This window comes from Thalassophryne amazonica, chromosome 9 (genome assembly GCF_902500255.1).
Source record: "Thalassophryne amazonica chromosome 9, fThaAma1.1, whole genome shotgun sequence".
NCBI lineage: Eukaryota > Metazoa > Chordata > Actinopteri > Batrachoidiformes > Batrachoididae > Thalassophryne > Thalassophryne amazonica.
The window spans coordinates 12,762,547-12,777,635 of NC_047111.1; the positions used below are offsets into that span (position 1 = coordinate 12,762,547).

At 42.5% G+C, this 15,089-nt stretch overlaps 1 protein-coding gene across 3 annotated transcripts in view; it reads left to right on the forward strand.

The window, feature by feature from the left end:
• Nucleotides 1-6,337: 6,337 nt before the first annotated feature.
• Nucleotides 6,338-15,089, forward strand: part of nup98 (nucleoporin 98 and 96 precursor) — a 64,193-nt gene continuing 55,441 nt past the window's right edge. For all 3 annotated transcript variants that reach the window (XM_034177597.1, XM_034177599.1, XM_034177600.1), the window contains exon 1: nt 6,338-6,498. The gene's annotated coding sequence lies outside the window, so the exon portion shown is untranslated. The remainder of the gene's footprint in view (nt 6,499-15,089) is intronic.

Here is a 15,089-nt window from a genome sequence, read left to right on the forward strand (position 1 = left end):
TACATCTGCATGTAGGCGTGGAGACGGACGTACGCCAGGTTTTTATGCGTAAGCACGTTTTGTACATGAGGCCCCAGCTCTATACCATTATTAAAATCCTGTTTTAACTATGTATGTTCTGGAGGGCGGAGAACCACCACCATCTTGGAAACATGCTCTTATCTCCATAATACCAAAGGCAGGAAAGGATGTGACTGAATGCAGTACATACAGACCTATTTCAGTGTTAAATACGGACTATAAGATATTCACAACTATATTGGCAAAAAGATTGGAGAAGATTATCCCTGAGCTCATAGATACAGACAGACAGGATTTGTTAAAAATAGACAAACACAGGATAATAACACAATAACATGCTTTTGGAGGGCGGTATGCATTTTCAGAGGCCTGATGTCCATACCCAGTCGTCGAATATCTGTCATTCTGGGCGACAGCATGGACGGAGGGACTCAGAAAATGCATACCGCATGACAAATGCATGTTATTGTATTATTATCACTTACTGAGATACACAACATGTAACGCATACATAAAAAGTTGGCTCACTTTAACTTTTGTCGTGTCGGCTGGCGTACGCTGCTCTCCAAATTCTACAGTGCGTCCTCATCAAGCTGGCTGCTTTGGCTGCAGTTCATTGTCGTACTATCATCCGGAATCTCCATATTGGGACCAACACACACTTCTCGCTTTTTTATCTTTTCCTCTGCGGACAGTTTTTCCCCCCCCCCCTTTGCGGACAGTTCTTGGGCTGTGCGCTATGATGTCATTTGTTTACGCACAGTGGGCGGGTATAGCCAGGTAGCGTCGATGTAAATCTACACTACTGGCCTAGCAACGCCTCGGCAAAGTGATAATAATGTACGACGGTCGCTCCATATCATTAACCAAGACTGTGAAGTCCATCGCTCTCAGTCTTAATGCAGAAAAGGCATTTGACTCAGTCAGATGGGAGTTTTATATCTGATTTTAAAATGGTTTGGGTTTAATACTCAGGTAATAAAGTGGCTCACATCCCTGTATGATTCACCTATAGCCAGGATAAAAGTGAATGGTGATTTATCAGACTCCATGTGCCTGAAACGTGGCTGTCAACAGGGCTGCCTGCTCAGCCCGGCACTGTTTGCCATTGTTTATTGAGCCGCTCACACAGGCTCTAAGAGAGCATGAGCATGTAACGGATATTACCTTACACGGCTCAGAACATAAGATCTGTCTATATGCAGACGATGTGTTGTAGCCCTCACTAAACAGGGTAGTAGTTTGCCAATATTAATAACTCTGTTGAACACATTTGGCTCATATTCAGGTTATAAACTAAATCTTCATAAAACACAAATCCTTACATTTAACTATGAACCAAGTAAAAATATTCTTAAACTTCTAAAGGGTAACTGGTGTAACAATATAATTAAATACTTAGGGGTCCAAATACCCAAGGGTATAGAAAACATATATGTCCATAACTACACTCCACTAACAACAAATATTAAAACCGATCTGAACCTCTGGTCACTTCTGCCAATGAACATGTACAACAGAATTGAGCTGCCCAAACTACTTTACCTATTCTCTGCATTACCTATTGAAGTGCCCATGAAACAGTTCACTGAACGGAATAGAATGATCTCAGTTTTTATTTGGGGAAAACAGAGACCAAGAGTAAAATATGAAACACTACAAATAGCAAGAAATGAAGGTGGTGTGGTTCTACCTCATCTAGAGAGTTATTGTAAAGCTGCACAGCTCAGAGTGCCGATCGCATGGTAGTGTGACCCAACATGTGACGCCAAGTGGAAAGAGACAGACCAGGCTGAAGTCCAAGTGCCTCTTCCCTCTGTTATCCCGTGTTATTATGGTTACTCTTACCTAAGGTGTCTAGCCTGAATAAAACACCACTGAACATCTGGTTTAAAGAACTCAGAGATAAAACAACTGAAGAGGATGCTAAAATATTCTGGTTGCCAGCATATGACTCAGAATTTATCCCTGTCAACATGGATGGAAGGTTCAAACTCTGGTGCAAGAAGGGCATAACTGCTTACTAGGAAATATCCTCTGAAAAAGGTCTTGACACTTTCCAACAACTATTGAAAAAGTACAGTTTAGGAAAAGATTATTTTTTAAGGTACCTCCAAGTAAGACACCACTTTAATACAAATATTATCTCTAAAAGACAGGATAGAAAACCTGTAATTAGCATTTGTTTGGAAATGTGTAAAGGAACACTGACAAAGAAGCAGATTTCAAAAACTTACATAGCACTACAAAGGGGAAAAAAAAAACCTGTCCGCTACCTACATTAAACTTAGATGGGAGAAAGAAGCAAAAATAAAACTAAGCGAAGCTGACCGAATATTTGTAAGACGATGGCAACCACCTCCAGCTCTGATCAGTGGAGGGAATTCTCATGGAAAAATGCTGTGAGTTTTTTTTAATTATTACTCCCAGAGTGAAGGAACAACAAACTAGAGACTGAACAGAGCAAATGTTGGAGGAAGTGTGGACATACATCAGCAGGCCACGTCCACATTTTTTGGAAGTGGCCAAACATCTCCCCCTACTGGACAGATGTCATTAAAACTGCAACAAATCATGGGGCAACACCTGGAGGAGACTTTCACTGTGTTTTATTTGGGCAACATTCCAACTGGACTGGGAAAAAAAGACAAATACCTCTTGCAAAAAGGCTATAACACGGAAATGGCTGGAGCTTGAAGCACCAAAGTGGATAACCTGCTCTCAGACATTCCCCTGAAAAATGTGAGAAGTACTGGGAAAAATGGAAATGTTTTCTTGACTTGTAACGACATCTGATTTGGCTTAAAAAACACCTTGTGGAATATGTGTAACTTTCATTTCATTTTCACTGACCGTTACTACTAGATGGCTCTTCCTATTTTTGTTGGTTTGTCAAATGTTTGGTTGATTTATTTGTTGTTTATTTTCCATGTAAAACTGAAAAATATAATAAAAATGTAAGTAAGTAAGTCCCTTCGGCTGCTCCCTTGTTTTCACTCGGGGTCGCCACAGCAAATCCAAGGTGGATCTGCGTGTAGATTTGGCACAAGTTTTACGCCGGATGCCCTTCCTGACGCAACTCCACAGTACATGGAGAAACGTGGCAGGGGTGGGATTTGAACCGGGAACCTTCTGCACTGAAACCAAGTGGACTAACCACTTGGCCACCACACCCCTGCCAAAAATATAATAAACTTAAAAAAAGAAAATAATGGAGAAACAACCTGAGCTTCTCACATGTTTACAAACAAACACAATAACAACGTCTAAAAACCCAGCTCATATATTCACCAGAGTTTTAGGCACAATATACAAAGAGTTTTATGGTGTGATGTTCATGCTGTTGTCCGTGAGCAGCGGTTAAAGTGCAGCCTGATCAGAGCGACTCTGACATCTCACAGAGCCGTGAACTTGATGAGATTTTGTGGGATTTAAAACCTCAATAAGGCGAATACATGAAAATAAAAAATAAAAAAACAAAAGGATATAAGGGGCTTATTGTGTATTATTTCCCAATAATAAAAGAAAAGTAAAATATAGCGCAACCAAGAGGAAGAAGTTTGTCACTTCAACTGGTTGAGTTCTTTTCCAATCCGAGTGGTGGCGCTAATGCAACATCAGCTACTTTACCAAACACTAATTGGAGAAACAAAGAGAAGGTGCCATATTGTGACAGTAGGAGGAACTATGGGGCTTCAAAAGGACACAGCCGTGGGGTTAAGGTGGCCTTCAGTGCCATTCTGGTGCCTGCCTGAGCCCGAGGTAAATGTAGAGTTGATGGGCACAGATAAAGGAGCTGCTGCTGGCACCTTGAAATGTATTTACGTGAGTAGGAGGATTCTATTCTAATTTATATTGATGGGTCTAAAGAGGGACAGTCACAAAAAACTGACTTTGGGATGTTCATTGCTGAACCACAAGTTAGGCAGAGTGTGCGTGTGACTGATAACCTTTCTGTGTTCTCTGCTGAGCTTCTTGCGATCTTGTGGGCGGTGCAGTGGATAGAAGAGCATTGGCCCACACACTCCATTATCCTCTCTGATTCTGCAGCTGCATTGTTGGCCCTTAGACACAGGACATCTGAGGTGCGCCCGACTTACTGTTTTAGATTTTGTGCCGTCTCCGACAAATTGAGAACAGGGACTGCAGTGTCCTGTTTGTTTGGGTCCCTGGGCATTCTGGTGTGGTAGGGAATGAAACAGCTGATGCACTGGCCATAGAATCACTCTGCAGAGGCACTGACCTTCACCTCGCACTGGGGAAGCACAAGTGTTATAGCATGCGAGGTCTGTCCATAAAGTATTGTATCTTTTTTTTTTTTTTAACTATATGGATTTGATTCATATGTTTTCACGTCAGACAAGCTTGAACCCTTGTGCGCATGCGTGAGTTTTTCCACGCCTGTCGGTGACATCATTCGCCTGTGAGCACGCCTTGTGGAAGGAGTGGTCCCGCCCCGTCGTCGGATTTTCATTGTCTGGAAATGGCGGAATGATTTGGGGGTTTTTTCCATCAAAATTTTCAATGCTTACCAGTCCAGTAAGTATCAGTGAAATTGTGGAGAGCTGGACATGTCCAAACTTGTCCTCTGACACACCGAAACGGAGGTGTTCCTTTGTCTTGCTTCCAAAGCGAATCGGTCGTGACGCGCGAAGCCTCCGCGCGACTTTCCATGAGAAAATCTCTTGCTAAAAGTGAAATCTGCCAGAAAATGGCTGATGTCCAGCTCTTGTGATAACCAGAGAAAGAGCACACGACGGTCTCGTATCCACAGAGCCATCAGCTCAGAAATGGTCCGGTGGCTTGTGCCGTGTCATCGCAGCTCGGAGCGCGGCGCGCTGAGCGTCCTTAAAGGGGTCCTTAAAGCTGTACTAACAGACCTTATTCTCTGTGAAGCCCGTAAAATTTTCACCGAAAGCCAGATAAATTTTTCAAATAGTTTCCAGGTGCCAGTCTCTAACAGGTTCTGAAAAAATTCTGATGGAAAAAAACCCCAAATCATTCCGCCATTTCCAGACAATGAAAATCCGACGACGGGGCGGGACCACTCCTTCCACAAGGCGTGCTCACAGGCGAATGACGTCACCGACAGGCATGGAAAAACTCACGCATGCGCACAACGGTTCAAGCTTGCCTGACGTGAAAACATATGAATCAAATCCATATAGTTTAAAAAAATAAATAAAAAGGTACAATACTTTATGGACAGACCTCGTATGCAGCAGGTATTTCCAAAATCAGTGGCAGGAAGAATGGGAGGGGGAGCACAGGGGGAGACTTTATTTTTCTTGTCAGCCATCAGTTCAGGTCAGTAAGCAGCTCCGGGTGCTGGTATAGTCTTTTCAGCACCACAGAGAGGGTGCCAGTGGACCTCAGTGTGCAGTTCATCTCCACCTTAAAGACACTAACCACACGTTTGAGGACAAGGAAGTTAAAATATTAGCCAGAGAGAAGAAATGGTTTGAGAGAGGGGTCAAGGAGGCATTCTTTGTGAAACGTTTGAAACCCAGCCTTAACCGGGGAGGGGGTCTGAGACACGCTTTATCCCCTGTTTACAATGGGGTACTCAGGTCAAAGGAGCTTCAGTCTTTTGTTCATGGTAATGAGTCATCCACGTCATCAGGAGAGTCTTCAAGGGAGCCATCAAGAAAGGCATCCATCCCATCATTAGGAGGGACAGCTGCCCTGTCATTAGGAGAGTGCTAACTAGAGCACAATAGTTGCTAATTAGAGCTATTGTTTAGTCACTAGCCCAGGGGTGCCCAAGTTCGGTCCTCAAGTTCTACCTTCCTGACACTCTTAGTCGTCTCCCTGCTCCAACACACCTGAATCCAATGAAAGGCTCATTAAAAGTCTGCTAACGAGTCTTTCATTGGATTCAGGTGTGTTGGAGCAGGGAGACGACTAAGAGTGTCAGGAATGTGGCTCTCGAGGACCGAACTTGGCCACCTCTGCACTAGCCTATAGCAGTCTGCCTCTCAGTAGGAGGGGTCTGGTTAGGTTTAAAACTCCAGCTTTTGTTGGCTTCTGTTCATTTGTCTCTACAAGAGTCAGACAGAAGTCAGACTTCCAGAGCAAGAATTTTAGCTGAGGAAGCTTCTGCGATTTGAAGCGAAACGTCCTCGCGTCAAGCATCCCAGTCCAGTCGAAGATTCAAGCTTCTCTACTATGGAAACCACCTGGACAACTGAGAGCCTACACAGAAATAGTGCAACAACGGAATTATAACAGAGGGCAGCATTGCGCACGCCAGCGTATAGCCTGCCGGAATTCCACTAGAAGAAGAAGAAGAAGAAGAAGAAGAAAGGGGGAGATGATGACGTCTGACGCATGAATGTGCGTCATTATGCTCACTGCAGTTTTCCCTCTTCGGTGTCGTCGATCTGAAGCTGGAGAAAGAAAAAAAAACTTTTAAAGCTGACCACTTTGAAGTCGGTCCAGAGCAGAAGTTGATTAACGACAAAGTTCTGTATTGAGGTATCATGAACACTTGATCTTTGCTGCCACTGCTGTGCTGAAGTCTCCGCTAACAACGTGCAGTCATGAACATGCTAACGTTAGCTTGAAACGCGTCGCTGTGACTCTGCATTAAGTTCATTTTTCTGCAGAAACCTTCGTCTTTCTTCGAATTTTGAGAATACTACCGACCCTCGGCGGGAGTGAGGCCACTGGTTGGTTTTGTTTTTGTTTGCTGTCGCTTCACTGAGCTAACATATTAGCATGGTTAGCTCAGGCGGAGAAATGATCCGAAGTGGCTCGTCGATCGACAGAAAGAACTAACTTTATTAGTAAAAGCTTTAATGTGTTATGAAGTTAATTCATTACTTTGACTGTTAATTTAAATGATTCAGAGGCTGTCTGGACTCCGGAACCCGCGTCACGCCGTGTTTCAAAAACAAAATACTAAAACAGGATGAAAAAATGAGAATTTAACTTATCGGAAGAAACTGATAAAGGAAGCCGGGATTGAGTTTTTGGGAAAAAAAAAAATCAAAAGACCACATCCGTCTACAAGAAAATAATTCGTAATTCATTTTATTGTGTAAAATAAGTATGCATAATTGTATACAATGAGGCATCATAACAATCATAAAATATATTAAGAACCATTGTTAAAACCTGGTGATCTTACTATAATACAAATAACCTCTCTATATATATATACTCAAAATATAAATGCAACACTTTTGGTTTTGCTCCCATTTTGTATGAGATGAACTCAAAGATCTAAAACTTTTTCCACATACAAAATATCACCATTTCCCTCAAATATTGTTCACAAACCAGTCTAAATCTGTGATAGTGAGCACTTCTCCTTTGCTGAGATAATCCATCCCACCTCACGGGTGTGCCATATCAAGATGCTGATTAGACACCATGATTAGTGCATAGGTGTGCCTTAGACTGCCCACAATAAAAGGCCACTCTGAAAGGTGCAGTTTTATCACACAGCACAATGCCACATATGTCACAAGATTTGAGGGAGCGTGCAATTGGCATGCTGACAGCAGGAATGTCAACCAGAGCTGTTGCTCGTGTATTGAATGTTCATTTCTCTACCATAAGCCGTCTCCAAAGGCAGTACATCCAACCAGCCTCACAACCGCAGACCACGTGTAACCACACCAGCCCAGGACCTCCACATCCAGCATGTTCACCTCCAAGATCGTCTGAGACCAGCCACTCGGACAGCTGCTGAAACAATCAGTTTGCATAACCAAAGATTTTCTGCACAAACTGTCAGAAACCGTCTCAGGGAAGCTCATCTGCATGCTCGTCGTCCTCATTGGGGTCTCGACCTGACTCCAGTTCGTCGTCGTAACCGACTTGAGTGGGCAAATGCTCACATTCGCTGGCATTTGGCACGTTGGAGAGGTGTTCTCTTCAATCAATCAATCAATCAATCAATTTTTTTATATAGCGCCAAATCACAACAAACAGTTGCCCCAAGGCGCTTTATATTGTAAGGCAAGGCCATACAATAATTATGTAAAACCCCAACGGTCAAAACGACCCCCTGTGAGCAAGCACTTGGCTACAGTGGGAAGGAAAAACTCCCTTTTAACAGGAAGAAACCTCCAGCAGAACCAGGCTCAGGGAGGGGCAGTCTTCTGCTGGGACTGGTTGGGGCTGAGGGAGAGAACCAGGAAAAAGACATGCTGTGGAGGGGAGCAGAGATCGATCACTAATGATTAAATGCAGAGTGGTGCATACAGAGCAAAAGAAAAAGAAACAGTGCATCATGGGAACCCCCCAGCAGTCTACGTCTATAGCAGCATAACTAAGGGATGGTTCAGGGTCACCTGATCCAGCCCTAACTATAAGCTTTAGCAAAAGGAAAGTTTTAAGCCTAATCTTAAAAGTAGAGAGGGTGTCTGTCTCCCTGATCTGAATTGGGAGCTGGTTCCACAGGAGAGGAGCCTGAAAGCTGAAGGCTCTGCCTCCCATTCTACTCTTACAAACCCTAGGAACTACAAGTAAGCCTGCAGTCTGAGAGCGAAGCGCTCTATTGGGGTAATATGGTACTACGAGGTCCCTAAGATAAGATGGGACCTGATTATTCAAAACCTTATAAGTAAGAAGAAGAATTTTAAATTCTATTCTAGAATTAACAGGAAGCCAATGAAGAGAGGCCAATATGGGTGAGATATGCTCTCTCCTTCTAGTCCCCGTCAGTACTCTAGCTGCAGCATTTTGAATTAACTGAAGGCTTTTTAGGGAACTTTTAGGACAACCTGATAATAATGAATTACAATAGTCCAGCCTAGAGGAAATAAATGCATGAATTAGTTTTTCAGCATCACTCTGAGACAAGACCTTTCTGATTTTAGAGATATTGCGTAAATGCAAAAAAGCAGTCCTACATATTTGTTTAATATGCACTTTGAATGACATATCCTGATCAAAAATGACTCCAAGATTTCTCACAGTATTACTAGAGGTCAGGGTAATGCCATCCAGAGTAAGGATCTGGTTAGACACCATGTTTCTAAGATTTGTGGGGCCAAGTACAATAACTTCAGTTTTATCTGAGTTTAAAAGCAGGAAATTAGAGGTCATCCATGTCTTTATGTCTGTAAGACAATCCTGCAGTTTAGCTAATTGGTGTGTGTCCTCTGGCTTCATGGATAGATAAAGCTGGGTATCATCTGCGTAACAATGAAAATTTAAGCAATACCGTCTAATAATACTGCCTAAGGGAAGCATGTATAAAGTGAATAAAATTGGTCCTAGCACAGAACCTTGTGGAACTCCATAATTAACTTTAGTCTGTGAAGAAGATTCCCCATTTACATGAACAAATTGTAATCTATTAGACAAATATGATTCAAACCACCGCAGCGCAGTGCCTTTAATACCTATGGCATGCTCTAATCTCTGTAATAAAATTTTATGGTCAACAGTATCAAAAGCAGCACTGAGATCTAACAGAACAAGCACAGAGATGAGTCCACTGTCCGAGGCCATAAGAAGATCATTTGTAACCTTCACTAATGCTGTTTCTGTACTATGATGAATTCTAAAACCTGACTGAAACTCTTCAAATAGACCATTCCTCTGCAGATGATCAGTTAGCTGTTTTACAACTACCCTTTCAAGAATTTTTGAGAGAAAAGGAAGGTTGGAGATTGGCCTATAATTAGCTAAGATAGCTGGGTCAAGTGATGGCTTTTAAGTAATGGTTTAATTACTGCCACCTTAAAAGCCTGTGGTACATAGCCAACTAACAAAGATAGATTGATCATATTTAAGATCGAAGCATTAAATAATGGTAGGGCTTCCTTGAGCAGCCTGGTAGGAATGGGGTCTAATAAACATGTTGATGGTTTGGATGAAGTAACTAATGAGAATAACTCAGACAGAACAATCGGAGAGAAAGAGTCTAACCAAATACCGGCATCACTGAAAGCAGCCAAAGATAACGATACGTCTTTGGGATGGTTATGAGTAATTTTTTCTCTAATAGTTAAATTTTGTTAGCAAAGAAAGTCATGAAGTCATTACTAGTTAAAGTTAATGGAATACTCAGCTCAATAGAGCTCTGACTCTTTGTCAGCCTGGCTACAGTGCTGAAAAGAAACCTGGGGTTGTTCTTATTTTCTTCAATTAGTGATGAGTAGAAAGATGTCCTAGCTTTACGAAGGGCTTTTTTATAGAGCAACAGACTCTTTTTCCAGGCTAAGTGAAGATCTTCTAAATTAGTGAGACGCCATTTCCTCTCCAACTTACGGGTTATCTGCTTTAAGCTACGAGTTTGTGAGTTATACCACGGAGTCAGACACTTCTGATTTAAAGCTCTCTTTTTCAGAGGAGCTACAGCATCCAAAGTTGTCTTCAATGAGGATGTAAAACTATTAACGAGATACTCTATCTCCCTTACAGAGTTTAGGTAGCTACTCTGCACTGTGTTGGTATATGGCATTAGAGAACATAAAGAAGGAATCATATCCTTAAACCTAGTTACAGCGCTTTCTGAAAGACTTCTAGTGTAATGAAACTTATTCCCCACTGCTGGGTAGTCCATCAGAGTAAATGTAAATGTTATTAAGAAATGATCAGACAGAAGGGAGTTATCAGGGAATACTGTTAAGTCTTCTATTTCCATACCATAAGTCAGAACAAGATCTAAGATATGATTAAAGTGGTGGGTGGACTCATTTACTTTTTGAGCAAAGCCAATAGAGTCTAATAATAGATTAAATGCAGTGTTGAGGCTGTCATTCTCAGCATCTGTGTGGATGTTAAAATCGCCCACTATAATTATCTTATCTGAGCTAAGCACTAAGTCAGACAAAAGGTCTGAAAATTCACAGAGAAACTCACAGTAACGACCAGGTGGACGATAGATAATAACAAATAAAACTGGTTTTTGGGACTTCCAATTTGGATGGACAAGACTAAGAGACAAGCTTTCAAATGAATTAAAGCTCTGTCTGGGTTTTGGATTAATTAATAAGCTGGAATGGAAGATTGCTGCTAATCCTCCACCCCGGCCCGTGCTACGAGCATTCTGACAGTTAGTGTGACTCGGGGGTGTTGACTCATTTAAACTAACATATTCATCCTGCTGTAACCAGGTTTCTGTTAGGCAGAATAAATCAATATGTTGATCAATTATTATATCATTTACCAACAGGGACTTAGAAGAGAGAGACCTAATGTTTAATAGACCACATTTAACTGTTTTAGTCTGTGGTGCAGTTGAAGGTGCTATATTATTTTTTCTTTTTGAATTTTTATGCTTAAATAGATTTTTGCTGGTTATTGGTAGTCTGGGAGCAGGCACCGTCTCTACGGGGATGGGGTAATGAGGGGATGGCAGGGGAGAGAAGCTGCAGAGAGGTGTGTAAGACTACAACTCTGCTTCCTGGTCCCAACCCTGGATAGTCACGGTTTGGAGGATTTAAGAAAATTGGCCAGATTTCTAGAAATGAGAGCTGCTCCATCCAAAGTGGGATGGCTGCCGTCTCTCCTAACAAGACCAGGTTTTCCCCAGAAGCTTTGCCAATTATCTATGAAGCCCACCTCATTTTTTGGACACCACTCAGACAGCCAGCAATTCAAGGAGAACATGCGGCTAAACATGTCACTCCCGGTCTGATTGGGGAGGGGCCCAGAGAAAACTACAGAGTCCGACATTGTTTTTGCAAAGTTACACACCGATTCAATGTTAATTTTAGTGACCTCCGATTGGCGTAACCGGGTGTCATTACTGCCGACGTGAATTACAATCTTACCAAATTTACGCTTAGCCTTAGCCAGCAGTTTCAAATTTCCTTCAATGTCGCCTGCTCTGGCCCCCGGAAGACAATTGACTATGGTTGCTGGTGTCGCTAACTTCACATTTCTCAAAACAGAGTCGCCAATAACCAGAGTTTGATCCTCGGCGGGTGTATCGTCGAGTGGGGAAAAACGGTTAAAGATGTGAACGGGTTGGCGGTGTACACGGGGCTTCTGTTTAGGGCTACGCTTCCTCCTCACAGTCACCCAGTCGGCCTGCTTTCCCGGCTGCTCGGGATCTGCCAGGGGGGAACTAACGGCGGCTAAGCTACCTTGGTCCGCACCGACTACAGGGGCCTTGCTAGCTGTAGAATTTTCCACGGTGCGGAGCCGAGTCTCCAATTCGCCCAGCCTGGCCTCCAAAGCTACGAATAAGCTACACTTATTACAAGTACCATTACTGCTAAAGGAGGCCGAGGAATAACTAAACATTTCACACCCAGAGCAGAAAAGTGCGGGAGAGACAGGAGAAGCCGCCATGCTAAATCGGCTAAGAGCTAGTAGCTACGCTAAGCTAGCGGATTCCTAAAAACACGCAAAGCGAATAATGTGTAAATAATTTAGAGGTGATTCAGCAGAAGGAGTGCTTTAGTTAAGGCACGTAAAGATTACACTGGGAAACAAATCGTAATCTAGATAACTAGATCAATCTAACTGCGCAGATCAAACAGCTAACAGATACAGAAAAACACCGCTGTGCTCCGGAACAAGAAGTGATACAATACCGCAGTGAGAGCCGACCACCAGTAGAGTCAAGTAAAAAAGTAAAAAAAAAAAAAAAAAAAAAAAAAAAAAAATAAAAAGGTAAAAAAGTAAAAAAGTCTTGAAAAAGACTATTAGTTCAAAGTCCAAAGCAGCAGGTAGCAGTCTCTGTGTAAACAGTCCCAACAGAGAGCCAAAATTCTGATGCAATCTCACCAGGTACCAGGTGACAAAGACCCTCTTCACGGATGAATCCCGGTTCACACTGTCCAGGGCAGATGGCAGACAGCGTGTGTGGTGTCGTGTGGGTGAGCGGTTTTCTGATGTCAGTGTTGTGGATCGAGTGGCCCATGGTGGCGGTGGGGTAGGGGCAGGCGTCTGTTATGGACGAAGAACACAGGTGCATTTTATTGATGGCATTTTGAATGCACAGAGATACCGTGACAAGATCCTGAGGCCCATTGTTGTGCCATACATCCAAGAACATCACCTCATGTTGCAGCAGGATAATGCACAGCCCCATGTTGCAAGGATCTGTACACAATTCTTGGAAGCTGAAAATGTTCCAGTTCTTGCATGGCCGGCATACTCACCGGACATGTCACCCATTGAGCATGTTTTGGATGTTCTGGACCAGCGTATACGACAGCGTGTACCAGTTCCTGACATTATCCAGCAACTTTGCACAGCCATTGAAGAGGAGTGGACCAACATTCCACAGGCCACAATTGACAACCTGATCAACTCTATGCGAAGGAGATGTGTTGCACTGCATGAGGCAAATGGTGGTCACACCAGATACTGACTGGTATCCCCCCCCCCAATAAAACAAAACTGCACCTTTCAGAGTGGCCTTTTATTGTGGGCAGTCTAAGGCACACCTGTGCACTAATCATGGTGTCTAATCAGCATCTTGATATGGCACACCTGTGAGGTGGGATGGATTATCTCAGCAAAGGAGAAGTGCTCACTATCACAGATTTAGACTGGTTTGTGCACAGTATTTGAGGGAAATGGTGATATTGTGTATGTGGAAAAAGTTTTAGATCGTTGAGTTAATCTCATAAAAAATGGGAGCAAAACCAAAAGTGTTGCGTTTATATTTTTGTTGAGTATATATATATGTATATATATGTGTGTGTGTATATATATATATATATATATATATATATATATATATATATATATAACCCAGTCCAGTCGAAGATTCAAGCTTCTCTACTATGGAAACCACCTGGACAACTGAGAGCCTACACAGAAATCATTCAATCAATCAATCAACTTTTTTCTTATATAGCGCCAAATCACAACAAACAGTTGCCCCAAGGCGCTCCACATTGCAAGGCAAGGCCATACAATAATTCTGAAAAACCCCAACGGTCAAAACGACCCCCTATGAGCAAGCACTTGGCCACAGTGGGAAGGAAAAACTCCCTTTCAACAGGAAGAAACCTCCAGCAGAACCAGGCCCAGGGAGGGGCAGTCCTCCGCTGAGACTGGCTGGGGCCGAGGGAAAGAACCAGGAAAAAGAGATCGATCACTAATGATTAAATGCAGAGTGATGCATACGGAGCAAAAAGAGAAAGAAACAGTGCATCATGGGAACCCCCCCACAGTCTACGTCTAAAGCAACATAACCAAGGGATGGTCCAGGGTCACCCGATCCAGCCCTAACTATAAGCCTTAGCGAAAAGGAAAGTTTTAAGCCTAATCTTAAAAGTAGAGAGGGTATCTGTCTCCCTGATCTGAATTGGGAGCTGGTTCCACAGGAGAGGAGCCTGAAAGCTGAAGGCTCTGCCTCCCATTCTACTCTTACAAACCCTAGGAACCCTAGGAAATATAATACAAATCATAATTCATTTTGAATGCGTTAACACTTGGTTAGAGAACCACTTCGTTTGGCAAACTAATCCATAATACAGTTGCTCTATTGGTAAAGAAATCTTTTCTAAGGTTCAGTCTTCACCTTTTGACCTCAAGGTTTGGCTTCTAGGGCCATATCTTCTCATTTCAAAGAAGATTTCATAATTTACATTTTCATAGCAATGCAAAATTTTGTTCATTACTGTTAAATCACCTCTGGTACTTCTATCATCTAAAGTAGTTAAACCTAGTGCGGCAAGTATGTCCTCGTATAGTGCAGCAGATAAGAGACTATTTACAGAGGAATGCTTCAAATGGTGAAACAAGCACGAAAGTCGGCACAAATAGTCCTTAGACGTTACTGTTTTGGGGGGGGGGGAAAACGCAAAAACGACTAGCCACTAGTGTTTTCAGTAGGCAGCCAGGTAGGGGTTAATTGATGAAGTACGCAGGAGTCAAAATCTTAAAATGTTCCAGTCATATTAAAAGCTATACCACATTTGCTCGAGCAAAAATATTCAAAAAGGTATAGTTTGGACTATCTATGACTGAATGTTCAGCAAGAATGGTGACAAAGGTCAGTTTCAGTTTGTACAGGGGTCAAAATTTAAAGTTGCTCTAATTATTGTAAAATGTGATGCAAATTATTGGATGAGTTAAGGGGTTTTTAAAAGGAATAGTTTGCACCATGTGTCATGCTTAGTTAGTAGATAATTATCAAA